The following is a 16,958-nucleotide window of genomic DNA, read 5'->3' on the forward strand; positions in this document are numbered from 1 at the left end:
GCATTGTGTGCCCCCCCAACCCCTCTTTTTACACTGCTGCTACTCTCTGTTTATCATATATGCATAGTCACTTTGACTATACATTCATGTACATACTACCTCAATTGGGCCGACCAACCATTACTCCCGCACATTGGCTAACCAGGCTATCTGCGTTGTGTCCCACCCACCACATGCCAACCCCTCTTTTACGCTACTGCTCTCTGTTCATCATATATGGATATTCACTTTTACCATATCTACATGTACATAGTACCTCAATCAGCCTGACTAACCGGTGTCTGTATGTAGCCTCGCTACTTTTATAGCCTCGCTGTCTTTTTACTGTTGTTTTATTTCTTTACCTACCTATTGTTCACCTAATACCTTTTTGCACTATTGGTTAGAGCCTGTAAGTAAGCATTTCACTGTAAGGTCTACACATGTTGTATTCGGCGCACGCGACAAATAAACTTTGATTTGATTCAATTTGTTAAAACTAGCACAGCTCAAGAACCACACGATATCTGGGAATAATGTGCAGGGGACAATTTGTAGAAGACAGCTAGCTAAATTATGAAGTGTTGCATTTTGATTAAAGTGGGTCGCCAACAAGGTAAGTGTAACGCAACACTTTTGTTAATCACTTCCATTTATAGAACAGCGCTGTTAAACTAACACTATTCAAAGGAAACTTGGAATAACCTTTATTACAAATTTTACAAAATTGACTTTACTACAAATTCCCGTTAGATGGGAATTTGTTGGCGGCTTCTATCTATATTTTGGAATGACAGCTGTTGATTTCTGGAGGCTGCCATCACGAAAATGGGAATAAAACACTTTTCTGTTAGTTAACTTCAACGAATCACAACCTGTCATAGGATATCAACAGTGACAACGGTTGGCTGCTGTTTAAGTGATAGTTTGACTTTCAAATCTATGTATTGGTGTGTGGCCAGCAAACTTTTATAGAGAGACCGGTGTTGTGCCAGAAAGCTACCCCCTGACAGAATTCTCCCCCCTTCGCATACGCACTCAATTCCTCATTGCTGTGACTTGCTTGCTAGTTGAGATTTCTGATCACGTTAGGCTGCGTTTCATTCTATTTTTTATGACAGTTTGATCGCGGGGAGGCACTAGTAATGTCTGCAGTTTTCGGTTTGGCTATTTGTTTCAAGTGTATTAGTCTATTAATTATTCATTTCGGTTGCCTATCCTGATGTGAAGTTTGTTCTACAAAAAGTATTTGACTCTTATGTGTGCCACAGGAAGTATTTGACTCCAGCCACAAAATTAAGGAAATTGGAAGGGGAGGATTTCTGAAAGGCTATTTTCTTGCCTGACGAAATCCACCCCCCACCCCCCCCCCCCCCCCCCACCCCCCCCACACCTTCTATCTTGGAACTGCAAGGCATGGCACACTTCTGAATCATTTTGGTAGCTCATGTTGACCAGTAGTGTGTGCCACAGAAATTATTTGACTCTAGCCACAGAATTAAATGTCTTCAGCTTTCTAAAAGTCTTTTTCCCTTTCATAATAAAAGATCAACAAAAATGTCTGCAAAGCTCTGGCGATCCGAAGAAGTCTCTGCTCACCATACCATCCCCATACGAATGGATTGGTAGAAAGGATGAACGGGACAATACAGAGGTATAAGCAACATCTGTAGACTGATGTTATAACATATTTAACAGGCAGTAGTGGTTTTGAGTTCATCAATTGTAATGTTCTAAAAACATTCACATTATACGAATAACTTGTGCCATATCATTTTTTATTCAATCATATTTTCAGATCCATCTCTAAATTATTGGGCCAAAAACCAAAAGAGTGGGACAAGCATCTTGAACCAAGAATCAAATGACAACAAAATACTCCCCTTCTTCCTGATGTTCGGTAGAGAGGCTCGCTACCCGTCAGAGGTTCCAGAACATTACAGGGTTGGTCATTTTACATTCTAGTTGATTTGAGAAGTGCAGACTGTATCTTTGTAAGTTTAAATTAATATCAGAAATGTATGCTATAGATTGACAGCAGTGTCGAGAAGGTCTTAGCAGTGGAAGACTTAAAACTTCTTATGGATAGGGGGCAGCACAGAGTAAACGGCCTGCTACTCAGTCACAGTTGCTAATATATGCATATTAGTAGATTTGGATAGAAAACACTCTGAAGTTTCTAAAACTGTTTGAATGATGTCTGTGAGTATAACAGAACTCATATGGCAGGCAAAAACCTGAGAAAAAATCAAACCAGGAAGTGGGAAATCTGAGGTTGGTCGTTTTTCAACTCATTCCCTGTTGAATATACAGTGTCTATGGGGTCATGTTGCACTTCCTACGGCTTCCACTAGATGTCAACAGTCTTTAGAACCTTGTCTGATGCTTCTACTGTGAAGTGGGGCCGAATTAGAGGGGAATGAGTCAGAGGTCTGGCAGAATGCTTTGAGCTCGTGACGCTCATTTATGTGAGAGCGAGCTCTGTTCCATTTGCTTTTCTGAAGACAAAGAAATTCTCCGGTTGGAACATTATTGAAGATTTATGTTAAAAATATCCTAAAGATTGATTCTATACTTCGTTTGACATGTTTCTACGGACTGTAATATGACTTTGTCTGAACTTTTGCCTGGACCTGCCCGCGCGTCGTGAGTTTAGATTGTGTACTGAACGTGCGAACAACAAGGAGGAATTTGGACATAAATGATGGACTTTATGGAACAAATCAAACATTTATTGTGGAACTGGGATTCCTGGGAGTGCATTCTGACGAAGATCATCAAAGGTAAGTGAATATTTATAATGCTATTTCTGTCTTATGTTGACTCCAACATGGCGGATATCTTCTTGGGTTGTGTTGGTCTCAGAGCGCCGTACTCAGATTATTGCATGGTTTGCTTTTTCCGTAAAGTTTTTTTGAAATCTGACACAGCAGTTGCATTAAGGAGAAGTATATCTTTAAATCTGGGAATAACACTTGTATCTTTTATTAATGTTTATTATGACTATTTCTGTGATTTGATGTGGCTCTGTGCAAATTCACGTGATGTTTTGGAGGCAAAGCCAAATGTAAACTGTGACGTAGAAGTCCGTCACTGGCCGCTGGCAGTATTTGGTACTTTAACGCAAGCACACATTCATCACTCCTCCCTGCTCCGTTATCAGATAAGTTAACAATGTTGGTCGACACACAATTTAACTTCTCTATCTTAGTACATACATTTCACACTTACTTCAGTAACCGGTTATGGGATAAAAAAATAAACAGACAAGTGTTTATATTTAATATAAGTAATATTTATTTTACTTATCGATTTTATGGATGAGCTCGTTGTTTGTTCGTTCTGTTCCTCTCTCTCCATCTCTGTAGCTTCCGGGTATGCTGGATAAGGACCCGCGCTAAGGGAATGGGCTGACTTTGTAGTGCCTGTCCCAAATGGCTCATTAATGTAAATGGGCATATTGAAAGACACTGTCAGTAGTGATGTAATTTTGTAAATGTTATATTGTGATATTGTTTCATAAAAAACATGTTGCAATGTATATACTTTAGTATGTTTAGTTAAATGGAAAATGTAAGTTTGTATAGGTAATTGCCTAATTAATTAGTGTTAATTGTTCTGTGGGGAGGGGCTAGCCCTACAAAAGGAGCCTCTTTCAGTTCATGGGGAGGCATTTTTGGATTGAGCTGTGGATGGTGTAGCATTGTTTTTAGCTGGCCCGTAAGGTATATGTTTGATGGCAGTACTGTTGTTTTTGTTCCGGAATCACTATGTAAATAAACACCCTTGCAGAGAAGAAGTTTTGCGGCTCCGCCATCTTTTTATTTTGAAAGAGGTTAGCTTTTCCAGTTTAGCCTTCTGGCCTACTCTACGTGACATAAACTGAGGTTTTTGGATATAAATATGAACTTGATCGTAAAAAACATACATTATTGTGTAACATGTTGTCCCGGGAGTGTCATCTGATGACGAATATCAAAGGTTAGTTATTAATTTTATCAATATTTCTGCTTTTTGTGACTCCTCTCTTTGCTTGGAAAATCGCTGTATTCTTTCTGTGACTAGTTGCTGACCTAACATAATGATATGTTCTGCTTTCGCCTAAACTTTTTTGAAATCGGACACTGTGGTTGGATTAACGAGAATTGTATCTTTAAAATGGTGCCTAATACTTGTATGTTTGAGAATTTAATTATGAGATTTCTGTTGATTGAATTTGGCGCCCTGCAAATTCATTGGTTGTTGGCGAGCTAGACAGGTTAACAGAAGATAGGCTGAAGCTCAGTGAGGTTCTCCAGACTGCCATGGACAACACTGCTATGGTCCAGAGGAGTCCTCCAAAAAAGTAAAAGGCACAGTGCCAAAACATAATGTGGGTGACAGTGTGGAGGGTAAATATCTGAAGCCAGCATAGGAAAGGGGGAAAACTAGATCCCGACTTTCTCGGCCCATAAACGATTTGAGGTCTCGAAGGGAAAAGTATGGACTTGGAAGATGACAAGGTGGTTATCTTCCCTAAAATAAGCATGGATCACCTGAGGTCTCATGGAGAGGAGTCTCTTTGGATCCTTCATAAAATAAAATCAACAGCCTCCAGAACCACCACACCAGCAGGTGCAGCCTCCACAGCCATCACACCAAAATCCTCCACCTCCAAAACCACCCCACAGCGGGTGCAGCCTCCACAGCCACCACACTAGCAGCCACCACCTCCTCAGCCACTACACCAGCAGCAGCTACTGATATAAACAAATGTACGTATGTAATCTTGTCAGGTTGATCCATTTATATATCTCAGTACACTACAGGTACATTTTTCCAGGTGTTGCAGAGGCTTGGGGAGGAAAAGACAGTGGTGGGCCGTCAGGGCCTGCAAGGCCTTCTCTGCTGGCCTAAACATCATCAGAATATAATTTTTTTTTAAATATATTTTCCCACAAATATGTATTAAATTATTCCCCAGAGTAAGAGTTATACTCTTCATTTCATATCTTTCCTCTTGGTTGCACTGCTTCCAGCCCCAGGTTGAGATTTGGAGGGCTGGTCTTTATGTTAGATCTTTTATCCAATCATATTCAGCCATGTGTTGCCAGGGGTCTAAAATCTGCCCTCAGGCCTTCAGAATCAACAGTGCGGGCGCTTGTCGCTTATAGTGAATGGAAATAAATTTAGTGTCAACCAATCAGCTTTAGAGTTGGCTATTGTACGCCTGCTTGCTGGCTCCAGTGTTACACAGGAGCCAGCTAGCAGGCGTAGTGCGTGCACGTCTTTTGATTGGATTACCAATATTGAGAGGCAGGTCCTATGGAGATCTAGGAAACTGAATTTGATAAACGAATTAATTTGCGTACTACTAAGCTGTTTTTTCAACCCACAATGGCGGAAGGAGGAGAAGATATCGATTTGGTCGAGGATATAATTATAACGCCATTCTCAAGACGAACTTTTCAAGAAAAGTTCGACATTGTAAGGAGAGGTCGCCCGACGCCACAAAGCCTGTCACAGGCGGGATAGGGCTTCGTTCACTCGCCACTTTCAAAGTTTCAACTACGAGCGCTGTCAATGGCTCCTTGGCTCCGAGAAGCACTGCAAACTGTACTGCTGGGAATGCCTATTATTTGCAAGTGATCGATTTGGTTTTTGGAGCCACACTGGCTTTGCAAACTTGAGTTGTCTAACCAAGGCAGCAACGAGACACCAAAGTACGGCTGGGCACTAACAAGCAATGGTACTTTTGAAAACTTTTGGGGACACCGGAGTGGATCTACAGCTCAAAGAATAAGCGCGCAGGGCAACGGAGCTGCACAATGAAAAGGTGAAGGGAAATATTGAAAAGACTCATTGATTGTGTCATGTTTTTGGGTAAACACTGTTTACCCAAAAATGTCAATTTGTCAATTTCAAGGTGACGCAACGCCTGGTTATACTGCGTTTCTGTCTAAATGTATAGTGTCTAGAGCCATGGCATCATAATGAGGTGGATTAATTCGGGTGAGACTGTGTAGTACCTCACTGAAGGCCCAGGCCCCAGGCCCACGGCACGCCACTGGGAAAAGATGTATACAGTTGAAGTCGGAAGTTTACATGCACCGTAGCCAAATACATTTAACTCAGTTTTTCACAATTCCTGACATTTAATCCTAGTAAAAATTCCCTGTCTTAGGTCAGTCTTGATCACCACTTTATTTTAAGAATGTGAAATGTCAGAATAATAGTAGAGAGAATTATTTATTTCAGCTTTTATTTATTTCATCACATTGCCAGTGGGTCAGAAGTTTACATATGCTCGATCAGTATTTGGTAGCATTGCCTTTAAATTGTTTCACTTGGGTCAAACATTTCAGGTAGCCTTCCACAAGCTTCCCACAATAAGTTGGGTGAATTTTGGCCCATTCCTCTTGACAGAGCTGGTGTAATTAAGTCAGATTTGTAGGCCTCCTTGCTCGCACACGCTTTTTCAATTCTGCCCACACATTTTCCATAGGATAAGGTCAGGGCTTTGTGATGGCCATTCCAATACCTTGATTTTGTTGTGCTTAATAAGCCATTTTCCACAACTTTTGAAGTATGTTTGGGGTCATTGTCCTTTTGGAAGACCCATTTGCGACCAAGCTTTAACTTCCTGACTGATGTCATGAGATGTTGCTTCAACATATCCACATAATTTTCCTTCCTCGTGATGCCATCTATTTTGTGAAATGCAGCAGTCCCTCCTGCAGTAAAGCACCCCCACAACATGATGCTGCCACCCCCGTGCTTAATGGTTGGAATGGTGTTCTTCGTTTGCAAGCCTCCCCCTTTTCCTCCAAATGTAACGATGGTCATTATGGCCAGACAGCTCTATTTTTGTTTCATCAGATCAGAAGACAATTCTCCAAAAAAGTACGATATAAGTCCCCATGTGCAGTTGCACACCGTAGTCTGGCTTTTTTATGGCGGTTTTGGAGCAGTGGCTTCTTCCTCGCTGAGTGGCCTTTCAGGTTATGTCGGACTCGTTTTACTGTGGATATAGATACTTTTGTACCTGTTTCCTCCAGCATCTTCACAAGGTCCTTTGCTGTTGTTCTGGGATTGATTTGCACTTTTCGCACCAGAGTACGTTCATCTCTAGGAGACAGAACGCGTCTCCTTCCTGAGCGGTATTACATTTACATTTTAGTCATTTAGCAGACGCTCTTATCCAGAGCGACTTACAGTAGAGTGCATACATTTTTTACATACTGAGACAAGGATATCCCTACCGGCCAATCCCTCCCTAACCCCTAACCCGGACGACGCTATGCCAATTGTGCGACGCCCCACGCACGGTATGACGGCTGTGTGGTCCCATGGTGTTTATATTTGCGTACTATTGTTTGTACAGATGAACGTGGACCTTCAAGCATTTGGAAATTGATCCCATAGCTGAACCAGACTTGTGGAGGTCTACCATTTCTTTTGATTTTCCCATGATGTCAAATAAAGACACACTGAGTTTGAAGGTAGGCCTTGAAATACATCTACAGGTACAACTCCAATAGGCTAATTGACATCATTTGAGTCAATCAGATGCTTCCAAAGCCATGACATTGTTTTCTGGAATTTTCCAAGCTGTTTAAAGGCACAGTCAACTTAGTGTATGTAAACTTCTGACCCACTGGAATTGTGATACAGTGAAATAATCTGTATGTAAACAATTGATGGAAAAATTACTTGCATCATTTACAAAGTAGATGTCCTAACTGACTTGCCGAAACTGTAGTTTAAAACTTCTTATGGCTTGGGGGCGCTATTTTCACATCCGGATGAAAAGTGTGCTCAAAGTAAACTGCCTGATACTCAGGCCCAGAAGCTTGGATATGCATACAATTGGGTAGATTTGGATAGAAAACACTCTAAAGTTTCTAAAACTGTTTGAATAAAGTCTGAGTATAACAGAACTGATTTGGCAGGCAAAACCCAGAAAACAATCTATCCAGGGAAAAACATTTTGGTCAATCTGTTTTCCATTGGATTCTATGGCAAGGTCGTTTTTAATAGAAATATTCTTCCAGTTCCTATAGCTTCCACTAGATGTCAACAGTCTTTAGAAATTGGTTGATGTTTTTCTTTAGAGAAATGAAGAAGTAGCCCTGTTATTTTCCTGTGTTACTCCAGGTGCACTCTAATGATTTGGTGCGCAACTTGGAACATGCTTTCTTTGTTTTCGTCCGGTATTGAACAGTTTCTCCCCTCTTAAATTTTGTTGATTATTTACGTTAGAAAAATACCTAAAGTTGTATTACGAAAGATGTTTAGACAAAGATTACAGGTAACTAATGAGATTTTGTAGTTACGTAGCGTGAGTTGGAAACGGTGTTTTTCTGGATCAAACGCGCCAAATAAATGGACATTTTGGATATATAACGACGGAATTAATCGAACAAAGGACCATTTGTGATGTTTATGGGACATATTGGAGTGCCAACAGAAGAAGCTCGTCAAAGGTAAGGCATGAATTATATCTTTATTTCTGAGTTTTGTCGCGCCTGGCGGGTTGAATTATGATTGTCTGTCTTTGTTTGAATGGGTGCTGTCCTCAGATAATAGCACGATTTGCTTTCTCCGTAAAGCCTTTTTGAAATCTGACACTGTGGCTGGATTCACAACAAGTGTAGCTTTAATTTGGTGTATTGCATGTGTGATTTCATGAAAGTTTAATATTTATAGTAATTTAATTTGAATTTGGCACTGCCATTTCACCGGATGTTGTCAAATCGATCCCGCTAAATCCATAAGTTTTTAACAAGAAATTGTGGAATGGTTGAAACACTTAGGTTGGAGTCATTAAAACTTGTTTATGTAAACTTCCGACTTCAACTGTATGTGCTGTTGTCTAGAATCGGCCCATATAAAATATTTTATCAGGATCTCCACAGAACTGGTCCAAATATGGAGCTGGAAGGTGTTGCACATACAGTATATGTAAACACAGTATGTGTGTGATTAATCTGTATTTATAAGGAAAACCTAAATTGTTGTTTTTCCATGAAACAGATTTACCTTTGTCTTTTTTTCTGTCAGACCATCAATGCCTACATGGTACGGAATTTTTATACGCAGTCAACCGAGAAAGCTTTCTACATTGACGCCTTTGAAATGACTGGCATTTAGGGGAGCAAGACATGAAAATTTAAGGTTGGTTGGATTATTCTCATAATATGATAATATTATATGTTATATTTGACAGATTGATATCAAGCAACTGTATCCTTGGTCTTTTAAATTTCAGATTGATCCAATGATGTACAAGTACATTATTGGCATCGTCAATGAACACAACCACTGGACTGTGACGGTACGTGCCGCTAAGGAAGTACTAAGAAATACAGAACATACATGTGAACTCATACACGTGTGCCAGATGTGTGTGTCATATGTGTAAATGTAATATGCATGTATGTATGTGTGTGTCTGTCTGTCTAAACTTGAAAGGTTATGCTGCCATCTCAGAAGAGGGCTCTGTTCCTCGACCCAATGGGGGAAAGTGCCAGAAAGATAAAAAGATGCCAGGCGGTGCTTGGTAAAAACTGCTTTTAATATATATTTTTTAATGGAATCAATTAAGTCCTTGAAATTCTATACCATTATTAATCTCTATATTGTAATCAATAAAGTGTTTCAAAATGTTGTACTTTTATTAACATAGATGTTCAGATCATTCCTGAGAGAGAAGGGGTGTGATATCTCCAGATGGGCATGTGGTACCTTCCTCACCCATGCTAACATGATGTTGCTTCTTGTGGGGTCCTTGCCTTGAAAGTAAGTATGAGAGTATAAGTAATGCACAGTTAACCTACTGAAAGTATACTGACTAAAAGGCAAAACAGAGCTGTCAAATTATATTATAGCTGTGTCGTTGTATACTTGCGAATTAGAATCTTAAGTGAAACATAATTTTGTTATGGAAGACTAAAATGCCCATCACATTTTTTCCCCAGTTTGCTGAATGTGTTCTGAAGGAGGCGTCGATTGTCTTTTCAAATACAGACAAAGATGTTAACATCATGAGAAAATAAATAGCAGTCACTCTCCTCCAACACTGGTATGTTCAATTTCAAATTGAATATAATTGTAGATTAAAAAAAAACATTTATATGGATCTTTCAAGGTTCTTTGATCCAACTTCTGACTAGATGGCCACTAAAACACATGTATTTAAATGATTGTGTTACAAGAAACCTATACTCTTCCCTTGTTCTCTGTTTGCTCTTAAAAATATATGTAAAGATATATAGACTACTTGACATTATGTTTTGCTAGACCTTAGCCAACTGTGCCACTTCTGTGGGGAAGTGGACAATAATGAGGAAAACACTAACTGTATTTGCTTGTTCACTTCTAAAGGCACATTTTTACGAGTACGAATTTGTATAAGCAGTAATATGTCTAGAGGTAGCATTATCCGCTTTGTCTGATAATTAAATAATTGTAAATCAAGAAAATATATTTATATAACATATATTTATATTTAAGGATATAAACAGTGAGTTGTTATTGTACCTGAAATGCACAAGGACCTCTAATCTGACAATTAATCCACACATAAAACGGCCAACCGAATCGTTTCTAGTCATCTCTCCTCCTTCCAGGTCTTTTCATCGTTGAATTTATATGGTGATCGCATCTAAACTTTCATTGTATTGCCACGACAACCGGCAAAACAGTTCGTCTTTCAATCACCCACGTGGGTATAATGTACTGTTGTTCTGTTTAATATTGTTGTTGTAGTTGTTGTTAATGGTAATCCCATGTCCACTACTACTATTATTATTACTGTTGGTCCCACCATTTATTTATATATAAATATATATATTTTGTATATATATATATATATATATATATATATATATATATATATATATATATATATATATATATATATATATATATATATATATATATATTTGATTTTTATTTTTCGATATGTATACTTTGACAATGTAAGTTATAATGAACTTGCCATGTCAATAAAGTCAATTGAATTGAAAATTGAATAACCAATGAGGAGATGGCACGTGGGTACCTGCTTCTATAAACCAATGAGGAGATGGGAGAGGCAGGACTTGCACAACCGCAAGCAACCGCAAGCTAGCTAAATAGGACAAATTAACGCTAGCTAGCAAGCTAACTAGCTAAATTGCCATACATGTTTAATACTTTTCGACCTGTCCCCAAATTAATGTCGTTGGTTCAGAGTTTGTTTTGATATTTTAACCTGCGTGTCGTGATCGCGTTTGGTGTGGGGGGGCAAAATAAATGTATGCATGATGGCGCACGATGGCGCACGCGCGCAGCCGGTTTGGGTTCCGTGTTAGTGTTCACGCGAAGGGGGTGGGGGATTCTGGCAAGGGGGAGCTTTTCGGCACAACACGGGCACGAATTATCCGCACCATTTGAAGTAAATGATGGCTGAGTTTTAAGTCCTGCGTCCCCCAGCGTGTATGACAAAATCAACAGTACAAAACCAAAGATATTGATCTTATGTCATGGGGTTGACTATAAACTTTTATCAATCTGAGGTAAAAAAGGATGTGTAATTCCCCCCAAATTTGATGTGGTCAAATGTGTAATGTACTATGGCATACAGTATTGTCCACATCATGGAAAGAAGTGTAATATACATTAATTAGATATGGCAAAATAATACATTATCTTCATTTAGAATGATAGTAAATGAAAACACTTCTTTTTTTCAATAATCATATGTACAAAACATGCTCTTTCCATGACATTGTCTCACCAGGTGACTATCATTTGTTTGTCAACAGGACAATGACCCAACACACCTCCAGGCTGTTGCAGGACTATTTGACCAAGAGTGATGGAGTGCTGTATCAGATGACCTGGCCTCCACAATCACCCGTGAAGGAAGCAGAGTGAAGGAAAAGCAGCCAACAAGTGCTCAACAATGTGTGAACTCCTTCAAGACTATTGGAAAAGCATTACAGGTGAAGCTGATTGAGAGAATGCCAAGAGTGTGCAAAGCTGTCCCAAGGCAAAGGGTGGCTACTTTGAAGAACCTCAAATATAAAATATATTTTGATTTGTTTAACCCTTCTTTGGTTACTACATAATTCCATGTGTTATTTCATCATTTTAATGTCTTTACTATTATTTGACTTTTTTTTTTTTTTTTTAATAATCCTTGAATGAGTGTCAACTTTTTACTGGTACTTTATTTAAATGTATCAGGGGGTACTGCAGCACCTCCAGCACCCTTCACGGAGCAATGATTCTGTTTGGAAAACTAATGGCCATATTCAATTGTTTTTTAAAAAAGAAGAAAAAATAAAGTGCAACGCTGGAGAGATGAGAGATGTAGGCTCCTGTCTATCAGAGCAGAGAGGGGGAGAGTTGTAGGCTCCTGTCTATCAGAGTAGAGAGGGGGAGAGTTGTAGGCTCCTGTCTATCAGAGCAGAGAGGGGGAGAGTTGTAGGCTCCTGTCTATTAGAGCAGAGAGGGGGAGAGAGACAGGAGCCTACATATCAGAGCAGAGAGGGGGAGAGAGACAGGAGCCTACATATCAGAGCAGAGAGGGGGAGAGTTGTAGGCTCCTGTCTATCAGAGCAGAGAGGGGGAGAGTTGTAGGCTCCTGTCTATTAGAGCAGAGAGGGGGAGAGAGACAGGAGCCTACATATCAGAGCAGAGAGGGGGAGAGTTGTAGGCTCCTGTCTATCAGAGCAGAGAGGGGGAGAGTTGTAGGCTCCTGTCTATCAGAGCAGAGAGGGGGAGAGTTGTAGGCTCCTGTCTATTAGAGCAGAGAGGGGGAGAGTTGTAGGCTCCTGTCTATTAGAGCAGAGAGGGGGAGAGTTGTAGGCTCCTGTCTATTAGAGCAGAGAGGGGGAGAGATTATAGAAAGTGAATCTCATTCTAGTTCTGTAATTGAGATACAGGTGCGCAACAGCCATTCGTTGGTCTCAGACATGGCTACAATGTTACGCAAAAACAAAAACAAAAATGCCATGAGAGGTACCAGATCAGGCCAAATAGGTTCCTGAATAAAACAGTCTAAAACTGAGAGGTGCTGGATCCTGTTTTGGCAGGATCCAGCTCAAAATAAGAACTGGGCGTTGTGCAACACAGCCAAACAAACTTAATAAGAATAATAGAACACAATTCTAATTGATTCCACAGTTCCATCGGTCAAGAAGATAAAATAGCTCATATTAACAACTGATACAGGATCAGATTTCTTTCACACACAGCTGTTTCCAAGGCCTCATAACTAGAGTGGCATCTGCATTTGAATAAATCCACCTTCCACTGACGACTGATAGAGTTGATGATTAACAGAGGTCAGTGGAAGAGGGGCAGTTTGGGCACCAGGTTGGTAACAGTAACCCTGGTAAACATTTCAGCTCTTCTTGGCTTCTTGGAGAGGAAACACACAGACATGCACACACATGCACACCAAAGATGGCCTAGGACCCCTAAAAGGCTAGGGCCGGCTCTGGGCTACAGTTACAGCCCATGGTGACCTTAGTGCCTGAGCTGAGACCATACACAGACTGATTCCTAATAACAAAATTGACCCCTATTGCTCTGACAGCTAGTAGCCACTATTAACATATTTCTTATACTCTCGGATCACACAAATGCATATGGGTGTAGGGGCTAGGGATCAACTGGTAATCGAGCAAGGGAGGGAGAGAGAGGTGCACACTATAGTGATAGAACACAGTCCCGTTTGGCATTCTTTGCCTCTCTGGACAGGGAATAAGCGGACAAGGCAGGATATAAAATGAAGGAAAGATCATTGTGTTCAATGTGCTGTGACCTGACTCGTTTTCAATCATCTCAGTCATCACAGTGTCATAACGGAGCTCTGTGTTCTCTGGAGCTGTGACTCACTCCCCATTAGATGAGTCAGAGGGGGGTGGACTGAGGGGTAGACTGTACTTCTGCTCTTTGCTTTGAGGGCATCACACACAAACATGCACGCATGCACACACACACACACCAGATTGAGGGTGATGCCTTGAGGGCATTCCATGAAACACTGACCCAGAGCCTGTCCTGTCCTCAGAACACAGCAGCAGGACAACACAACACGTTGTCCTCCCCTCAGAGAGCAGACTGACTGCCATTTACCAAAGAGCAGACTGACTGCCATTTACCAGAGGCCGTGAGAGGGGGAGTGAAGATATATAGATAGACAGTTATTTTTCACAAGCATAATTTTTTACAGTACAGACCTTTACAGTACAGACCCTTACTGTACAGACCCTTACTGTACAGACCCTTACTGTACAGACCTTTACAGTAGACACTTACTGTACAGACCCTTACTGTACAGACCCTTACTGTACAGACCCTTACTGTACAGACCTGTACAGTACAGACCTTTACAGTACAGACCTTTACTGTACAGACCTTTACTGTACAGACCTTTACAGTACAGGCCCTTACAGTACAGACCTTTACAGTACAGACACTTATTGTACAGACCCTTACAGTACAGACCCTTATTACTGTACAGGCTAGGTTGGGTTGGGCCGTGTTGGGCTAGGTCGGGCTGGATTGGGCCGGGTTGGATTGGGCTAGGTTGGGCCGGGTCGGGCTGGGTTGGACCGGGCTGGTTTGGGTTGGGTCGAGTTGTGTTGGACTATGTTGAGTCGGGCTGGTTTGGGTTGGGCCGAGTTGATAGTATTTCATAAAAACAGATCATTCTCAGGTCTGATGTGCTGAGGCAGTGGGCCAGGTATGTGGGGTGTAAGCGCGTGTGGGTGAGTCTATATCTCTGCTGAACTGAGAGAAATCTCACTGAGGAGGATTGTAGTAGTGAGAGCAGCGAGACAGGGACGAAGAACTCAAATCACTAGCAGGTGATTTATGGACGTTAGACACCCCAAACTGTCACTCTCTCTCTCTAACGATGAGTTCTCGAGGAAGATTTACTCCTTTTAATCTCTCTAGTGACACTCATCAGTCATCTCTCATCAGTCCATCCTGTCTTGCAGTAGAGAGAAAGGGAGGGGCAGTGACAGCTAGAATGCATTCCCTAAGGGGATGTACACTGAGAGAGAGGTGGCACTCAGCACACACACACGCACACATACGCACGCACACACACACACACACACACACACATTTGCCAAAGTACACAGTGTCTCCATTCCTCTCCACAACTTCCAATCTTCTGTTCGTCCCTCCCATCATATCATGGGAGTTCATCCCCCTCTCGCTCTGCCTTTCGCTGATAGTGAAGGTCACACATAAACACACCCTTGGCCTTTAAGTTTGTATATTTGTATTGTTTCAAATGGCTCCTTTTTCATATTTCCATATATCCATATTCATCTTTTCAGTCTAATTTTCTTAGACAATTCATAAGCTAGGCATTTCTCAAAACTACTGTTTGTGTGTTCTGTAATAAATGGCATTACTATATTGTGCCACACTGATTCCATTCAAGATGATATGGAATTTACATTGACATTCATTTTCAAATAACTAGATAAGTCAACCACATATCTCATAGTAACTAAAATGTTCCTCAATAAAGTAGTTATCAGGGCAGGAGGGGGGTTATCAGTAGTTATCAGGGCGGGAGGGGGGGTTATCAGTAGTTATCAGGGCGGGAGGGGGGGGTTATCAGTAGTTATCAAGGCGGGAGGGGGGGTTATCAGTAGTTATCAGGGCGGGAGGGGGGTTATCAGTAGTTATCAGGGCGGGAGGGGGGTTATCAGTAGTTATCAGGGCGGGAGGGGGGTTATCAGTAGTTATCAGGGCGGGAGGGGGGTTATCAGTAGTTATCAGGGCGGGAGGGGGGTTATCCGTAGTTATCAGGGCGGGAGGGGGGTTATCCGTAGTTATCAGGGCGGGAGGGGGGTTATCCGTAGTTATCAGGGCGGGAGGGGGGTTATCCGTAGTTATCAGGGCGGGAGGGGGGTTATCCGTAGTTATCAGGGCGGGAGGGGGGTTATCAGTAGTTATCAGGGCGGGAGGGGGGTTATCAGTAGTTATCAGGGCGGGAGGGGGGGTTATCAGTAGTTATCAAGGCGGGAGGGGGGTTATCAGTAGTTATCAGGGCGGGAGGGGGGTTATCAGTAGTTATCAGGGCGGGAGGGGGGGTTATCAGTAGTTATCAGGGCGGGAGGGGGGGTTATCAGTAGTTATCAGGGCGGGAGGGGGGTTATCAGTAGTTATCAGGGCGGGAGGGGGGTTATCAGTAGTTATCAGGGCGGGAGGGGGGTTATCAGTAGTTATCAGGGCGGGAGGGGGGTTATCAGTAGTTATCAGGGCGGGAGGGGGGTTATCAGTAGTTATCAGGGCGGGAGGGGGGTTATCAGTAGTTATCAGGGCGGGAGGGGGGTTATCAGTAGTTATCAGGGCGGGAGGGGGGTTATCAGTAGTTATCAGGGCGGGAGGGGGGTTATCAGTAGTTATCAGGGCGGGAGGGGGGTTATCAGTAGTTATCAGGGCGGGAGGGGGGTTTTCTGAGGTTTTCTATATCTGTTCTATTAATTCTGTTTCAATACTCTGTCCGCTCCCTCATCCTCGATGGCTGCTGTGTGTGTGAGGAGTGAAAACAGCCCCTGAGGCACATTCCACACACACACCTTCACAAGCCAGCCCCAGCTCTGAGTGCACTTACCTGCAGTGCCACAAAGACAAGAGCTGTGTGTTGTCAGGGTGTGTCTGTATGAAACAGTACAAAGAAACAGCTGGAGGGCACCATTTTAACACAGTGAGTTGTTTCAACATCACATAAAGACAAACAGGTTTTAACACAGAGAGCAGGGTCACACACATACTCTGCCAATCTACAGATGTAGGATCTTATTTTGAGCCAGTTTTCTACAGCAGGAAAATAATCCTGCAGCAACAGGAAATGTGAATTATTATGTAGATTATAATTAATTAACAATTTTGTAGGGGTTGATACATTTTTCGTTATGGCAAATCAAGTCTGAAATTTCAAAGTGGAAATTTCAAACTTTAGAAGCCTTTTAAAA

The sequence above is a fragment of the Salvelinus fontinalis genome, chromosome 17 (genome assembly GCF_029448725.1).
Source record: "Salvelinus fontinalis isolate EN_2023a chromosome 17, ASM2944872v1, whole genome shotgun sequence".
NCBI lineage: Eukaryota > Metazoa > Chordata > Actinopteri > Salmoniformes > Salmonidae > Salvelinus > Salvelinus fontinalis.